The sequence below is a fragment of the Cnephaeus nilssonii genome, assembly GCF_951640355.1.
Source record: "Cnephaeus nilssonii genome assembly, chromosome: 8".
In the NCBI taxonomy this organism is placed as follows: Eukaryota; Metazoa; Chordata; class Mammalia; order Chiroptera; family Vespertilionidae; genus Cnephaeus; species Cnephaeus nilssonii.
In genome coordinates, this window is record NC_137079.1 from 93,611,330 (window position 1) to 93,628,530 (window position 17,201).

Genomic DNA, 17,201 nt, shown 5'->3' on the forward strand with positions numbered 1-17,201 from the left:
TTTGGATAAATTTTAGTGATAACTACAAGACAGGGATAAAAATGTAGGGTATTATTAAGTGCAAAGCAATTGTTCCATTAATTCACTTCCCTCAAGAAAGTGCAACCAGAGAAAAAAAGAAAAGAAATTATCTGTGAGTAGCAATTCACATGCATAATTAATTTGCCAGCTGAATTTGGTGTTTTGGCTTTTCTGCCTGTGGAGAACATAATCTCTTTTTCATTTTAGCTCAGCCAGTCAAGGTGTGTGTGTGTGTGTGTGTGTGTGTGTGTGTGTGTGTGAGAGAGAGAGAGAGAGAGAGAGAGAGAGAGAGAGAGAGACCATCCATCCATCCATCCATCCATCCATCCATCCATGTAACTGGAACTGGACTAAAATAATAATCAATGCTGCAACCAGAGAACAGTGGCTTTGCTAGTTCCTTAATTCCAAATGTTAGCTTTTCTTTCCACCAGAAAAAATAACCAACCATATTTGAGAAACAAGCCTCCTTAGAACTTACTTGCAAGTGGGGATGATGCAGGCAGGACTGAAGTTGAGCAAAACGTATTTTAACTCAGTAAGTGGGTACATTTTGCCTCTATTCCTCAACTCACAATTAAAACAATTTTTCATTCTTTTGCAGTTTTTAGAATACTTGTATTTGGCCATTATTATATAACTAGAGGCCCAGTGCACTCAGCCCGGGTTGTGAGAGGGCACAGGCCAGGACGAGAAACCCCACCAGTGCATGATTGGGGCTGGGGTGGGATGCAAGAGATTGGCCTATGGGGAGAGACTGTGGGAGGGCTCCAGGGCATGTCTAGCCTGTCTCACTCAGTCCTGATCGGCTGGAACCCAGCAGCAAGCTAACCTATCTGTCAGAGCGTCTGCCCCCTGGTGGTCAGTGCATGTCATAGCGAGCGGTTGAGTGGCCTTAGCATATCATTAGCATATTACACTTTGATTGGTTGAATGGCTGACTGGATGACTGGACACTTAGCATATTATGCTTTTATTATATAGGATTATAGACATGTGTATTTGTGTCTAAATACTAAATTGTTTAACTTATTCCTGTCTATCAGTCAACAATTAGAAAATGTGCTACTTTACTAAAAGTATTCTAATCTTCCAAGACTCTAATAAAGTTTTTGAGATCATGTTTTGTGACTCAGGCAAAGGTCAATAAATTGGCAAAAACCCAATACTCAGTCAAGTGCACAGAGGGGCTAAATAAATGATGATGATGATAATGATAAATAATAGACTGTTTAATAAAAACAATTATAATACAGATGCATTTATTTGGGACAAATTATGATTATTTAAGTTCAGCTCGAGGGTTTAAGTGTAATTAGTGCCATGGTCTGCTGCCTGTTTACTCCAGGAGGTTTCCCCTGCAATTCAGCAGTTAATACAAAACTGATTCAGCTGTAGAAAATTAATCAAATACATATTTGAATGAATTAACTAATCTTGCGTTGTTGTGATGACTACATGCATTAATATAGTAAAAATGCTCACAAAATACTCAATTCAAAGTGAGTAGTAGTACATAAGTATTAGCTATTGTTTTTAAGCTGATAAATTGAAAGTCTTTTTCCCACCTCTGCTGTTTGTGGTATCTTACAAGATGAAGTGATTATGAAATTACAGGGAAGACTATGTAATGACTGAAGTTGACAAACCCAAACAAGAGGAACTGTCAATAGCACAGTGTAAGGAAGTTGAATCAGGAGGGAACTGAGGGAAGCAATCTGGAGATGCCATCTGGGTGCCAGCAGTTACAGCAGCTGTATGGAGATGCTCCGAAAGATGAGCATCTGATCAGGTCGTAACTTTTTAGAACTTCAAAATGAAAACCATGTGAAACTGCAACACTTTTATTTGAGAAGTACACTGCCATCTACCAAAATGGGGAAACTTGAACGTCTTGAATTCTGCCAATACTCATTAGTTTTACATTTTGGTGAACTCTAATTCTAATTTTTATTTCTGCAGGGTTCAACATGCAGATGGAATAGTGTCATTTCATTAGCTGATAATCTGTGGGTAGAGAAACTAGCACACAAAAGAATACTAGGAAGACCATTAGATTAATGTAAATGTCACGCTGCTATAAAATCTGCTATTAGTCATAAAGTCCAATGCTTTTATAATCTTACTTCAAAAAATTTTTACTTCATAACTATCCTACCTAATAATAGAGTAATATGCAAATTGACCGCACCTTCGCTATACCCAGAAGCCACGCCCACCAACCACGCCCCACCAACCACGCCCACCAGGAAACTGTTGCAGGGACGTTGGGGTGTGGCGGAGCCCAAGGCCGGGAAAGCCTTGGGCGGAGGCTTTCCCGGCCTTGGGCACCAGCAGGGAGCCTGCACGGATCACAGGCAACGACCAGGGGGTCGGCTCCTATGATCCATAGCAGGGAGGCTGGGTGCGGCCGAGCCAAGGCCGCCGCCCGGGGCCAAGCCCCGACCCTGAAAGAAGGCAGAAGGCGGTGGCCACAGCCAAGGCCAGGGTCCCCGGTGCCGGCAGAAAACTGGTGCAGGCAGCCAGGTGAATGAAGGTCTATTGCACGAATCTTCGTGCAAACGGGCTGCTAGTAAGCTTATAAGAAAATTTATTAATTTATTTGACCTAACCTGATTTTAAAATTTGTTTGCTATATCTCCTATACACATAGAGGGGCTTCTCTTTAAGAAATAAAAAGAAATTGACTTGAGAATTTTCTGAGGATAATCTAAAATGACTGAGTAAAAGTTACAGTCCTTTGCTCTTTGTCATCAAAGAAGCTCATTATCAAGTACATAGTTTGGTAAGTGTAGCTAAGTTTTAGCGCAATGAATATATTTAGACTAAGATAATGAGGTTATAATTTTACTTGTTTTCAACGGTCATCGAACAATTTCTTAAATTCCTTGAAGTCAATGTCTGTTTAGTGCTTTGAGGCCAAAATAAAGAATAGTGTTTTGGCAAGAAGGAAGCAAGGTAGAATGCAAAATATTATATTATTACTGTATCTCCTTTCATAGTAATCACTGGAGAAACTCAGTAAATATTAAGTTAATAAGTGAAATCAAAGAAAAAGCTCCGAGGAATATCTAAGGAATGGAGAAAAAATACTTGTGACGAACTGCAATTCAATAAATATCATTAGCAACTACTGTGTGTTAGGAGGAATAGAGAAGGAGTTCAGGTTGTCAGGAAATAAGGACTTGAAACGAAAACAATACTCTTGCTGCTATACTTACTCCATGATCAAAGCATTAAGTAAACACACACAGAAGAAACTTTGTGAAAGAAAGGGAGTGGGGTCCAGTAGGAAAAATTCAAAGGGCATGCTTCTTGATGTGAGCCTTGAAAAATAACCAGAAGTTTTGCAAATAAAGGCAAAAGCAACTGAAGAAATAGTTGGAGAAAAAAAAGAAGTGAAATAGCATAGAACTTTCTGGAGGCTTGTGGTCTTGTGCACCCAGAACGTGAGTAAGTGAGGCGGGTGGGGGATCAGCGAGCAGAAGGAAGTGACAAGAAATAAGACTGGGGAAGTGGTTGAGGCAAGTTTGTGAAGGCACACAATTCTTTAGTAAAATTACGCATTAATTAAAAAATACTTTATTTTATTATTATATGAAACCTGCAATGATATCTCTTATTATAAAATTAGAAATGTTTCTGGGTTTACTGCAATAATTTCTCTCTCTCGCTCTCTCTCCCCCTTCTTTCCTCTCTCCCTTTCTCTCTTTCTTTCTCAGTCCCTCTGTTTCCCTTCCTTTCCAGCCTCTTAAAATTGAGTGCCCAGATCTCTCCAGTCAGTTTCAGAAATAAAAGTCTTTAATTATCTATATCTGGTGGAAAAAAATATGCTGGCGTGGAAGAGAGAATCTGGAATAGACACACATGCTTATAGAGAGGTAGCATGAGGCTGGAAACCCTGGCCACTAACAGCCCCTTGCCCCCTCCACCTGCTCAGTAATCTTGGGCCAGTTTCTTTATGATCTCAGCCCACTCATCATCTGTACGGAGGATTAAGTGATGAAATGCATGAAGAGTGCTGCACACGGTAAGTAATTATCGGTGTTAAGTGTTGTTATTACTTGTCCCACTCTCTCCCATGTAAATAGATATATTTGAATGGGACTTTACTTGTTAGCCTCCCCTTCCCCAAAGGATTCAGAAAACAAATTACAAATGATGTTAAAACACTGAAATTGTTCCCCAAATTACCAACTATTTCAAGGCATAATTTGTGAAAAAGACAAAATTTAAAATGTGACAAAGAAGAGCATGCCTGAGGTTGCTAATGAAACGTCCCCTCAGCACAACTCCATCCCACCACAGCAGTGCTTGCTCAAAGGGCAAGAACCAGAAGTTTCTTCTCTATGTTACTGGCAGTGAGCTAGAATGAAGAGTAATGAGTATTTTATAACATAGCATGTCGGTGCTTTAACAAGCTAAACTTGATTTAAATCAAGAGACTTTTTGCTACTTTAAATTAACTTTTTCACATTCCATTTTATTGTCTCCAATGTAAGGAAAATGCTGACATACCTTTACATCTTAATTTATTTTATTCTCATTAATATTTTTACTTAAAGTAACACATAACATTTTTTTATTTATTCTTTTTGGGGGTTCAAGTCTGCCTCTCTTAATTACACATTTTTTTTTTCAGGTGAGATGTGTCAAACAATATTAATGGTCACATTTTGCAATGTTCAGAAATTCACATTTATAGGTAAATAGTTAATTTCATTCAAAATTGCCTGTGCAAATATTCTTTAAACAAGTTTATTCAATAGAAATCAATTATGATAGATTTGTATAAAGTTAAAATCAAAATGTGTGGATAAACCACCTTTGTTTAATGATGTTTTTTTGTGTTTTCTTTTTTTAAGTTATCCTGATGGAGTAATTATAGAACACAAGTTGCTATACTTGATTAAGAAAAATTTAGTTTTGCTAATTATGCTGAAAAATGAATCCATTTCCAGTCTGAATGGCTTTTATGTTTATCATCTGTCAATGGTTCTTAATATTGTTGGATAATGATAAATAAATAAAGGCTGATATTACAAGATCCAAAGTCTGTGTTTCAATAAATACCCCATGTCAATTTTATAAGAATTTCTATTGTAGACAGAAACATTTCATCCAAAATTTAACAGTCATTTGTCTGGTCATAAGCATAATGAATAGTTCAGACAAATCTATGAAAAAGTACAATTAGGCAACATAAATTATTTTTATTTTTAGAGAATAAATGGATAAGAGGTGGTCTCTAACTCCATGTGGTTATTAAGCACACTCATTAAAAAACTGTTGGCATCAAAATCACTCAAATAACCAGTAACATATTAACATGTGATTCAAGATGTTAATATATCCACTAAAATATTGTAAAGAAGTTTTTTTTTTTAGAAAAAGCAGGACCACAGTAGCAAAAATTAAACCACCACCATTAGGCACAATCTAAATGATCAATATGCACTTTCCTGAAAACTTTTTTAAAGCAGATGAAATCACAGTAAATAGCCTCCCTGAAATAAAGCAATAGAAATAAATCAGAACATGATTTGGTTTTAAAAAGAGAAAAAAATCATAGTTTTTGGGGGGTCATAACAGTGCATAACTGGAGAAGCCACCCAGAGAGCTGAGGGGTCCACTCTAGTCAGCCACATGATGTGGCTGCAGCATTGCTGAGCAGTTTAATGGTGGCAGGGCTCACAAAGGGCTTGGCTGACAGGTGTCCAGATCTCTAGTCCTTTGAAAGCAAAATCCAAATCCACAAAAACAGAGCCACCCAACAAGCAAAGCATCACAAGCACTTAGAAATGACAAAAAGGCATAAAGAAAATTTACCTTGTAGAAAAACGGTCCTCAATGGTACTGGCGTGTGACCAGAAACTCCCTTCTTTCTGATTTGCAGAAGAACTTTGTCAACCCTGAGTGTGTGGTCACAAGGCAGGAAGTGACTAAAATGACAAATCATCAGCCAAGAAAGAAATAGATTTTGTCTTTATAAGGACATTTTACTTAACATTTTTCGTGTCTCCTCCCCCACAAAAATCACCTAACAGAACCACAGGTCACACTGAAATTTAGAAGCCTCTTACCACTTCCTCTTTATAAGCATTTTCCTCTTTCCTTCCTTTTTTTCTTTTCTCCCCTATCTGTTTGTTAGGTTCTGGGCTACTTAAACCTGTCTGAAACCTGTCTGATTTCAGATAACAAGCAACGTCAGCCTGCTGCCTTGCCTTCTTTCTCTGATCCCAGTTGAAAATGCAAAGCCCAGTGTTACCAATTGGGGTTACTAGCTAGGACCTTGGTTCTTCTTATCAACTCAGAAAAGATTTTAAGGTCAACGAAAATGAAAGTAAAGCAAAGTGGGGCTTATTGAAGATACACTCCAAATGAGGAGCAGGCCAGTCAAAGAGACAAGTCAGAGAAAAGGGGGCCTTGAAAACAGGTTCGGGGGTTAGCACAGGACGAGCTGCCACTGCCCATCGCTCCCCTGATTGCAAGTCTCATGGGGTCCTTTAGAGGCTGGGGGTTACATGCCTGTGGGGAATGGCACAGGTGTGCTCCTTGGAGGGAGAGCACGCTCTGGGTCCTTTGTCCTGAGTGTATTTCTCTCTCTCTTGCAGGTGGGAACCTTAGGGGAGGCCTCAAAGGAGGGTCTTAATAGAATATTCATCTGCTTTCCAGGTGTGCTTTTTCAGGGTTGTGGTGTCCACTGATTGGTCCGTAGGTACCAGGGCAGGGGGTCATTAGTCAATGCAGCTGGTCCTGAGGCAGCCACGGAGTCATTTGTCTGGTTTTGCTGCTTTTCTGGGCCTGGAGCTGAAATACAACTGAGGCCTAGATGTTATCTTTGGGAAGGAAAAGGTCAGGGGGGAGTCTAAACCACCTCACCAGCGATATGAAAGATCAGGGGTCCAAACTGCGTGAACAGTGATATGCTAGGGGAAGAAAGGTTACTGGCTAGTTCTGAACCTGCCGTCTGGCAATCTGCTGGCTGCTGGGCCACCCATAGAGAGGCAGTCTGAAGGCAATGTTGGTACAACCCCTATTCAGAGCCCCAGAGTAGGCCTCACCCCAGTTGCTCATGTCTAATTTCCTACCTAACAACAGCAGAATCAACAAATTATTCATTTTTAGTTGAAGAACCAAGGGGGAAAGTGGCAGTATATCTGAAACAAACTAAAAGGAATTTCCTTGGGAAAGCCCACCCCAGCCTAAACCGAATCCCTCTTAAGAGTCCCCGAACAATGTTATTGGTGCAAATAAAACAAAATAACCTCTTTAAGGCGAAGGGCTAGAAAAGCTAGGTCACTATATTATTTACTCATTCTTCTATTTATAGAACACCCACTGTGCTAAGGATCTCTTTAACCCAATTAACGATTTCAATTATTTAGACATTTTCTATAAAGAGCACCAGTGGATAACTTGGGCAGCTGTTATGGTTAAATGGGCAGCTAAATTCTTCATACAGACCAGATTTATTTTTTGAATGCACATTTAATAAAATCAGCAATAGAATAAAAAAGCTCTGTTCTATACCCAAACCCCTGATGCTTGTCTTGAGATCGAATTCCTATCATCAAATGTAAGTGCTCAGGGGCTCACAAAGGGTCATGAAGGGTGTGTAGCTCTCTGAGTAATGTTGACTGAGCATTAAGCATAGTCTGCACATTGCCTGGAGACTGTGCGTGGCTCCACAGCCAGACTGCTATTGAGGAATCAGTATATATGGCTGTGCTCCAGATCTGACGGAGTTGAAGATGCTTGATCATTCCATTCACTTCTGTATTTTCTAGGGGCCTGGAACCCTGTCAGTGGGTTTACTGGTTGGGGGACTGCCTTTATACTTCTTTTGCTTCTTTGATTTCTTCTCTAGAAAGGTCCTGCTTCTGACCTCAAATGTTAAACCAAGCTGTTCTGATTTATCTAGTCCATTAGCCAGTGGTGGCCAGCTTCTTAGTCAGAACCCCACAGTGGCTACCCTGGGGATGGGCAGAAGAATAGGAAGAGATGGTGGAGATTCATCCATTTTAGAAGTAGTTCACCTCACAGAGAACTACCAGTTCTCTTGTGCCTCCCCAGGGAAGTCGGAGAAAGTGAATCGAACCCTGTTTTCTCCAGTAATAAGTTGCAGAAGGGTTTCAAGAAGCACCTAAGTTCTTTTGGGACACCAGAGAAGTAATCCATGCGTTGCTGTGACAGGACTAATTACATTACAACGCAGCCAAATGCTGGTGGTTCCCACGCTGGTGGAGACAGTCATCATTAAGGGGCCCCACACAGGGCTCTCGATGGACTTTTGGATTTAAAAAAAAAAAGGTGTGAAGTGACTGTGAACTTCCCTAAAAATATCTGGTTCTGCATCCTGCGATTTCAGGATGGAATGAAGGTCCGACAGTAACTCTTCATAAATGGAAAGAGACTCACTTCCTGTACCTGGGAGAAGAAAAGCAGCAGCAGTCCAGTCTGGAGGTATCATTTCCTGGTCACCAGAGACCTGAGGAATCTATAAGAAGAGCAACATATAGAGCAAGTGTTGGGGTGCCTATCTGTAGGCACTGGTGATTCGGGAATGAATAAGACACAATCCTGCTCTTAAGGAGTATATAATCTAGTAGGAGAAAAAGACATGTAATAAAATGCCATCTATTATGAAAGGGGTGAAAAAAAAGTGCAGATTTGAGTGAAGCTGATTTTTTAAAAAACTAATTACTAGTAATTCTTTTATTTTTAAAAATTTTTTAAATCTTTTTTATTTGTTAAAAAATTTATCTTCACCACACTATTGCCTGTGTCCATGGGCTATGCATATATGCATATACATTCTTTGGTTAATATCTCCCCCCACCCCACCCCCAGCCTTCCCTCAGTGAAGCTGACTTTTGAAGACCATGAAACCTGCTTAGTTATGACTGCTAAGTGAGTAAAAAAAAGATTTAGGATTTCAGATGACGTCTAGTTTCTAGGAGATGAAAGCCTTTGAATTGTGCTACTTACAACCACCAACAGTTGAAGGAGTCTTTATACTCTAGCACCAACGAAACTTTGGCTGCACATTAGCCACCCACCACCACCTCACCTCACCCACTTCCTGGACCACTCCCTCCATCTTAATCTCTTTATCTGCCTCTCAGTGGCAGAAGTCTACCCAGAGGCAGGCAGGCAACTGTTTAGGTCTTAGACCAAGGCTTTTCAAAGAGGAGTATTTTACCACTTTCAGTGTTTAGAACTTCTTGTCCATCATTATAGTAAATAGAAGACTGGCTTTTGGTTTCATTATTATTTTTACCTTCTCTATAGTCAGTGCATCACTGATCACCTGCACCCAGAGGGGACCTCTCCCACCTCCTACCTCCACCCTCCATGTGCTCTACTGCCCCCTCTGCCACTTCTTTTTTTTTTCACTTTTAATATATTTTTATTGATTTCAGAGAGGAAGGGAAAGGAAGAGAGAGATAGAAACATCAATGATGAGAGGGAATCATTGACTGGCTGCCTCCTGCACGTTGGACCGAGCCCGCAACCCAGGCATGTGTCCTTGACTGGAGTCGAACCTGGGACCCTTCAGTTCGCAGGCCGACGCTCTATCCACTGAGCCAAACCGGCTAGGGCCTCTGCCACTTCTTCACTGGCTGATACTTTGCTTTCCTTTGCCCCACTGCCCTGCCCTACTTTACCCCCCACCACTGCTTTGAAACCCAGAGCCTCAATCCCTAAAACTACACCAGCTATTACGCTCACAGAAACAGACTTGCAATGTTACCAATTGCTTGCCTCTAAATTACTCCTCAGAAATACTGTTATTCATTTTCATTAACTACTGAGAGCAGGCATTCTCAACCTGGGTCCATAGATCTCTAAAATGTACATATAATTTTGTGTGGATGTGCTTTTTTCTGGGTCCATCATATTTTTTATCATACTAGAGGCCCGGTGCACAAAAGCTGTGCATGGGTGTGGTCCCTAGGCCTGGCTGGCAATCTAAGCGCAAGCATCTGGCGTGGAAGGGCAGGTCCCAGCTGTCCTCGGGGTCCTGGGCAGCACCTGGGCCCCGGGCCCCCACACGCCCCCTCCGCCTGAGTCACAGTGCCCAAGTCCCCATGCAGAGATGTGGTGAGCGTGGCCCGATGCCCCGGGCCGGGGCACAGTGTGGGCCTCTGGCCACCCAATAGTGCCACACAGAAGCCAGGCAGGCAGCGTGCTCTCTCCCTGCCAGCCTTGCAGCCAGGCTCCTGCATGAACCCACGATGAGCCCGACCAGTCCCTGTGGTCCCAGCAGCTGCAGGCTCACCTGGAAGAGGCCGCATGCGTGCGGGGCGGGCTCCTCATGGGCGGCCAGCACCTGAGCGCAGGGGCTTCCCCGGTGCACAAGCCCTGGCATCCAGGGGGAGGGTAGCAGGCAGAGTGAGAGCATGCTTGGTGGACACCCTTCATTCTCATCACACCTCAGTCCCCATCACCCCTGCCCCCAGATAGCTGGAGAGAGGTCGCAGCCTCCATCCCCCCCCCACCCCCGCAGGTACCACCCGAGGTTGGTCGCCACCCCCTGGTGGTCAGTGCACATCATAGTGAGTGGTCTAACTCCTGGTCTCTCGGTTGAACTACTGGTTGAACAACCACCCAAGGGGACAATTTGCATATTAGGCTTTTATTATATAGGATTATTACAGAGATGCCAAAAGTTCTTGCCTCAATCTAGTTCACTCTCCTGCATCCTTCCCTGGCCCCAAATTCCTGCTGCTTGCTTATTGAGATGATCAAGTCATCTGGTATGAGCCTCCTCTACTCTCACAAGATCCATCATTTACTACTACTCCTCTCCTTCAGTCTTAAAGGAGATGTTCTCCCAACTTCTCAATAGTTTCTCATTATAACCTTAATCTTACATCTTCTGCTTCCTTAGCTACCCCGTTCCATCAATTATCTCATATTTTCCTAGAATCTTTAGTCACTTATACTCTGCCACTTCCCCTTCATTTACTCATGGGATTTATACAAAGAAAAAGTACTTCTGCTTCACTCTACTGCGTACCCTCCAACATTTGATGAGCATGGAATGACAGTAATTAAGATGTGCACAGTCCCTGCCTTTGTAGAATGTCCACTATAGTCAAGGGCACAGACAAGTGAAAAGGCAGGTGGTACTCAGAACCATGACAGATGTAAAGCAAAGTGCCTGTGGGAACACACACCACTAACCCAGACTTGGGTGTGGGTGGGTCTGGGAGGCATGCAGAGGGAGCACCATGGAGTGGTTAAGAGTAAAGAGCCCAGCTCTAATATTGTACTAGTTGTGGTAGCCTTGGGCAAAGTATTTAACTTCACTGGCCTCAGTTTCCTCACTTAGAAAATGGTGCTAAGTATAGTGTCTATTTTATACAGTTGCTATAAGAGGTAAGTGAATTGATATATGTAGGAAACTCCGAAGAGTGCTTGGCTATATACCTGTTCATTTGTCTTTTAATATTTATATCAGGATTGAGACTAGACCCTTCACACACATTATTTCATTTACTAGGAGCCCAGTGCACGAAATTTGTGCACGGGAAGGGGGTCTCCTCAGTTCGGCCTGCACTCTCTCCAATCTGGGACCCCTCAGGACCTCTGGCTCCTAACCGCTCACCTGCCTGCCAGCCTGATCCCCCTAACTGCTCTCCCTTGACAGTCTGTTTGCCCTAATTGCTCTCCCCTGCTGGCCTGGTCCCCCTAACTGCTCTCCCCTGCCTGCCTGATCGCTTCTAACCTCCTCTGCCTTGGCCCCGCCAAGATGGCTTTGTCGGGAAGGATGTACGGAAGGACATCCGGAAGGTCGTCTGGAAGATGTTCAGTCTAATTAGCATATTACCCTTTTATTAGTATAGATGCCACCTTGTCCTAAAAATGCAGGTTGTTCCCAGGTTTTCCTATCCTGGAAAGGGAGCCCGCAGTAGCATCCTGGGTTCTGACCAGGGCTTATGCGCTTGTGCTTTATCTCAGCAGATGTCATTCCTAGAAGAAGACTCTTGGATGTACCTTGAACATTTCTATTGAATTTGTCAAATCATCCTCCAAAAATGTTGAACTACTTTAAACTCCCACCAGCAACCATGCGTGTGTCCTCCGTCCCACTTTGATACCAGTATCATTGATTTCTCCCTAGAAGCTTCCCTCGCATCAGCCAAGATTGCTTGGTACTTGAGCCAACATCATTGTTCAGCTGGGGACTTGATTTCCCGAGATAGAATTATGGAGGAAGAAAAATAGTTTTCCTCTACCTTTCTGAGTTCTTAGTGGAGGCCCTTGTAATGAAAGACAGTTCACCAAGAGAAAAACAAAAGTTCATTAACATGTGTACCTTGTGTACATGTGGGAGATCCCAGGAAAAAATGAGTAACTCCCCAAGGTGGCTTAGAATGCTGATTTAAATACCTTCTTTCTAGGGAAAGGGGACGGGAGATGTAGGCCTCTTAGAGGAGAGTAAATGATTTTTAGGAAAGAAGAATGGGGGTGGGGGAAATAGTTTGTAACAAAGTTTGGGTGTGATGTAAACTTCTACTCTCATGTCCTGTGACAGGAGTCAGTCTTCTCTGCCTGATGACACTTCTCCCATCAAGGGGACCTATGACATTTAAGCTCCTTTTGGGGGGTCTGATTTCAGGCAGATCAGGAGACTTCAGTGAAAGCCTCTGCATGCATTTGCTGTTTTTCAAGCATCTGCAGCTCAAGATCATCAATATAACAACACAGCATATGTTGGTGTGGCATGTTCTCTGACCTTCAGAATAAACCCAACAAAAGCTTGTTTCCTCTCTTAGATGATTTGCCACAGTAGTGTTATTCCCTGGAGACAGTATTCTGACCAGACCTTCCTGGGAGTGGTCATAACATACCCTGCGTTTGTAGAAAGGTGTGGGCCACATCACTAAATAAACCCGGGGCAGTTTTTTCATCTTGTGGAAGGGAGATAAAGTTATGATAGTTTATCTCCCTTTCCACAGGTTTCTTGCGGGTTTGTGTCTTCCCTGCCTGCCCCTCCCCCAGCAGCCCAGGTGCCTCCGCCTTGGGCCTTGGGGCTGCTGGGTGCCAGGCCTGCGGGTTTGTGTCTATAATCCAGTCCTCCCCCCTGACACCCCAGCCCCAGGTCCACGGTGGCAGGACTTGGGGCTGCAGGGTGCTGGCCTCCCTGTGGGTTTGTGTCTCCGATCTGGCCCCCTGCAGCCCCAGCATAGCCATGGCAGGACTTGGAGCTGCTGGGTCCCACCCCCTGCGAGTTTGTGTTTCTGATCAGGGGGCTGCTGGGTGCCCGCCCCCTGCGGGTTTGTGTCTCCGATCGGGGAGCTGCTGGGTGCCAGCCCCCTGCGCATTTGTGTGTCTGATCGGGGGCTTCTGGGTCCCGCCGCCTGTGAGTTTGTGTCTCTGATCAGGGGGCTGCTGGGTGCCGGTCCCCTGCAGGTTTGTGTCTCTGATCTGGGGGGCCCCCTGTGGGTTTGTGTCTCAGATCTGGCCCCCTGCAGCCCAGTGCAGCCATGGCGGTGCTTAAGCATTGGCCTCCCAAGGGTTTGTGTCTCCCAACCGCCTGGCCCCTAAGGGCCTCGCCATCTTGGTTGGGGTTAATTTGCATACTCACCCTGATTGGTTGGTGGGCATGGCTTGGCTGATGGGCATGGCTTGGCTGATGGGCATGGCTGGTGGGTGTGGCTTGTTTAGGAAGGTACGGTCAATTTGCATATTACTGTTTTATTAGAGAGGATTCCTCACAACAACCCTATGATTTGTTTTTTTTTCTTTAATATTTAAATAATGGTATGATTCTCATACTATAAAATTCACTGTTCAAAAGTGAAATTCAGTGGATTTTGGTATATTTACAGAGCTGGGCAACCATGATACAATATGATTACAGAATAGTTTCATCATTCCAAAAAAAAACAACCTTATATCAATTAGTTATTCCTCATTTACCCCCACATCCCAACCCCCCAGCTACTAATCTATTTTGTCTCTGTAGATGTGCCTGTTCTGAACATTTCATGAAAATGAAATCATATAATATGTAGTTTTTTGTGACTAGTTTCTTTTACTTAAACAGAATATTTTCAAGGCTCATCCATGTTGTTAGCACATATCAATGCTGGATCCCTTCCTATAGAAGAATAACATTCCATCATACGTATATACCACATTTTATTTATCCATTCATTAGTTGATAGACATTTGAGTTGTTTCTACTTTTTAGATTATAAATAATGTTGCTATTAATATTTATGTACATGTTTTTGTGTGGATGTATAACTTTTTAATCAAAGTAATACATGCATATAGCATTAGAAGTCAAATATTACTTCAAGGTGTAGGTGAAACACGAGTGTCTTGACACACTTCCTCTCTACGTTCAATTCCTATCCCCCTGAAACAATTATTTTCAACAGTTTTAGCTACTTCTTCAGCTACTCCATATTTTTAGATGCTATGTTCATACTATGTCTTGATTGTTCAGAACCAGGTTTTTTTGTTTATTTATTTGTTTGTTTTTTTACTTCTTACTTGGGAGATGAAGATTTGGCCCTCTCACTCCACTAACATGCATACAGTAGCCCTCCCACCATCCTCCAAAATATGTTATAACACCTTTTTAATTAAATTAACATTCCAATTTTACAATGACTTGTAAATACTCACACCTGAGTTATGTAGAGCACTATGTTTATATTTCATTTTGGTATCTTTTTTTCATTTGTTAGGTTTCTAGGTACCTATTACTAATTCTGTACTAAACACTCCAACAGAGATAAAATAATTTTTAAAAATCAAGAAATGGGGGAACAGGGTGAAAGGGGTCAAGAGGGAACAAGGGGGACACATGTAATACTTAAAAAAAAGATACATTTTAAAAATCAAAAACTTAAAAATCAAAAAATGAATCCATTTTTCTTTTGGAGGGGTCCTTCCTATAGTCCTTCACCCTCCTGTCTGGCTCTGCTGTCCATAACCATCCAGAAACTTCCCTTCCCCATCATCCTGGGAATCCCCTTTCCCCCCCTTTAGGTTGGATCTACTGTTTCTGGACCACATGTCTTCCACTTTCTTGGTCTACTTCCTTGTTTTAATAAGCACATCCTCTAGTAGATTCTTAGGTCATAAAATGTTTGAGACATTTTATAACTGGAACCATATATAACCTCAGAAGTCCATACTGGAAAATCATTTTCTCTCAAAATTATGAAAGAACTAGAGGCCCGGTGCACGAAATTCGTGCACTGAGGGGGGGGGGTTGTCCCTCAGCCCAGCCTGTACCCTCTCCAATCTGGGACCCCTTGAGGGATGTCCGACTGCCCGTTTAGGCCCAGTGGGATCAGGCCTAAACGGGCAGTCGGACATCCCTCTCACAATCCAGGACTGCTGGCTCCCAACTGCTTTCCTGCCTGCCTTCCTGATTGCCCCTAACCACTTCTGCCTGCCATACTGATCACCCCCTAACCACTCCGCTGCCAGCCTGTTTGCCCCCAACTTCCCTTCTCTGCCGGCCTGGTCACCCCTAACTGCCCTCTCCTGCAGGGTTGATCACCTCCAATTGCCCTCCCTTGCAGGCCTGGTCCCTTTCAACTGCCCTCCCTTACAGGCCTGGTCCTTCTCAACTGCCCTCCCTTGAGGCCGGGTGCCTCCCAACTGCCCTCTCCTGTTGGCCATCTTGTGGTGGCCATCTTGTGTCCACATGGGGGCAGGATCTTTGACCACATGGGGCAGCTATATTGTGTGTTGCAGTGATGATCAATCTGCATATTACTCTTTTATTAGATAGGATAGAGGCCTGGTACAGGGATGGGGGCCAGTTGGTTTGCCCTGAAGGGCGTCCCGGATCAGGGTGGGGTTCCCTTGGGGTGTGGGGCGGCCTGAGTGAGGGGCCTGTAGTGGTTTGCAGGCTGGCCACGCCCCCTGGCAACCCAAGCAGAGGCCCTGGTATCTGGAATTTATTTTCCTTCTACAATTGAAACTTTGTAGCCTGGAGCGGAGCCAAGTCTGGGGCTCCCTCCGTGGCCAGCAGCCATTTCTGTTGGGGTTATAATTGAAACTTTGTTGCCTTAATTGGGTGGGCCCGGCCAGGGTGTGTGGAAAGCTTTGCTTCCCCTGTTGCTGGGAGCAACCCTGGCCTGCTCTCTCAAGCTCCATTCTGCCACCATTTGTTTGAATTTGTTTACCTTCTATAATTGAAACTTTGTAGCTTGAGTGGAGGCTTAGGCCTGGCAAGGGCAGGTGGAAAGCTTGGCTTCCTCTGTTACCTAGGAAACCTTGCTCTCTGTGGCTGTAGCCATCTTGCTTAGGTTAATTTGCATACGCGTTCTGATCGGATGGTGGGTGTGGCTTGTGGGCGTGGCTTGTGGGTGTGTCGGAGGTATGGTCAATTTGCATATTTGTCTATTATTAGGTAGGATCTCAATTGGCCATCAAAGCTCAGTGAAGGCACTGGGACATGCTTAATCCATTTTACAGACCAGGACACTGAGGCCAATTCCAGTTGGCTGTGGAACTTGACTCAGTGCACAGGGAACCCTCAGAGCCATGCTCTCTGCCCTTCCTAAGGGGCAGCCGCCAGACAAACAGAACAAACCTTCCTGTTAGGCTTCTGAGCCTCTTTCTCAAGCACCTTTTCATTGCAGATGCTCAACATTCTTTCCTCTCCCTGTCCCCTGCCCCCCGGGGTCTCCAGAGCAGGTGGAAGGCTTAGCACTCACTGCCTAGGCATGCTCTGCTGTGGGGCAGGGCGGCACGGGCTTGCTTTTGGGTCAAGGCAGGAGCAGGAGTTGTTGCCTCTGAAATGCAAAAGGCTGCCTGGGTGAGGCCAGTTAGCACTGGGAGCTTCTCTGAATCAAGTCAGTCAGTCCAGTACCTTGCAGTGCGGCACCCCTCCACTGAGGTGGCACCGCTCCTCAACCCCTGCCTCAGAGCTGCGGGTCTTTGCCCCTCCCCCCGGGCTTCCTTCCATGCTCCTTGATCCCTGGCCTGGCCCACCCAAGTCTTGGGGCCACTACAGAACCTCTCTCTCTCTCTGAAGGTGAGGCATATCCCTGCCCTTGGTCTCCGCAAAGCTGTGAATCTGTGACCAGAGGCCCGGTCTGGGCTTCAGCAACCCCATGCCTGCGATGTTCCCAGGATCCAGCTATGCTTCCCTGGGCTGGGAGGTTCCTGGAGCCCCAAGGGAGTGGACAGGC

At 44.1% G+C, this 17,201-nt stretch overlaps 1 protein-coding gene across 1 annotated transcript in view; it reads right to left on the bottom strand.

The window, feature by feature from the left end:
- The window catches only part of LCP1 (lymphocyte cytosolic protein 1), a 65,563-nt gene extending 59,582 nt beyond the window's left edge, over positions 1–5,981 (bottom strand). The window contains exon 1 of the mRNA XM_079779078.1: positions 5,851–5,981. The gene's annotated coding sequence lies outside the window, so the exon portion shown is untranslated. The remainder of the gene's footprint in view (positions 1–5,850) is intronic.
- Between the last annotated feature and the right edge of the window lie 11,220 nt (positions 5,982–17,201).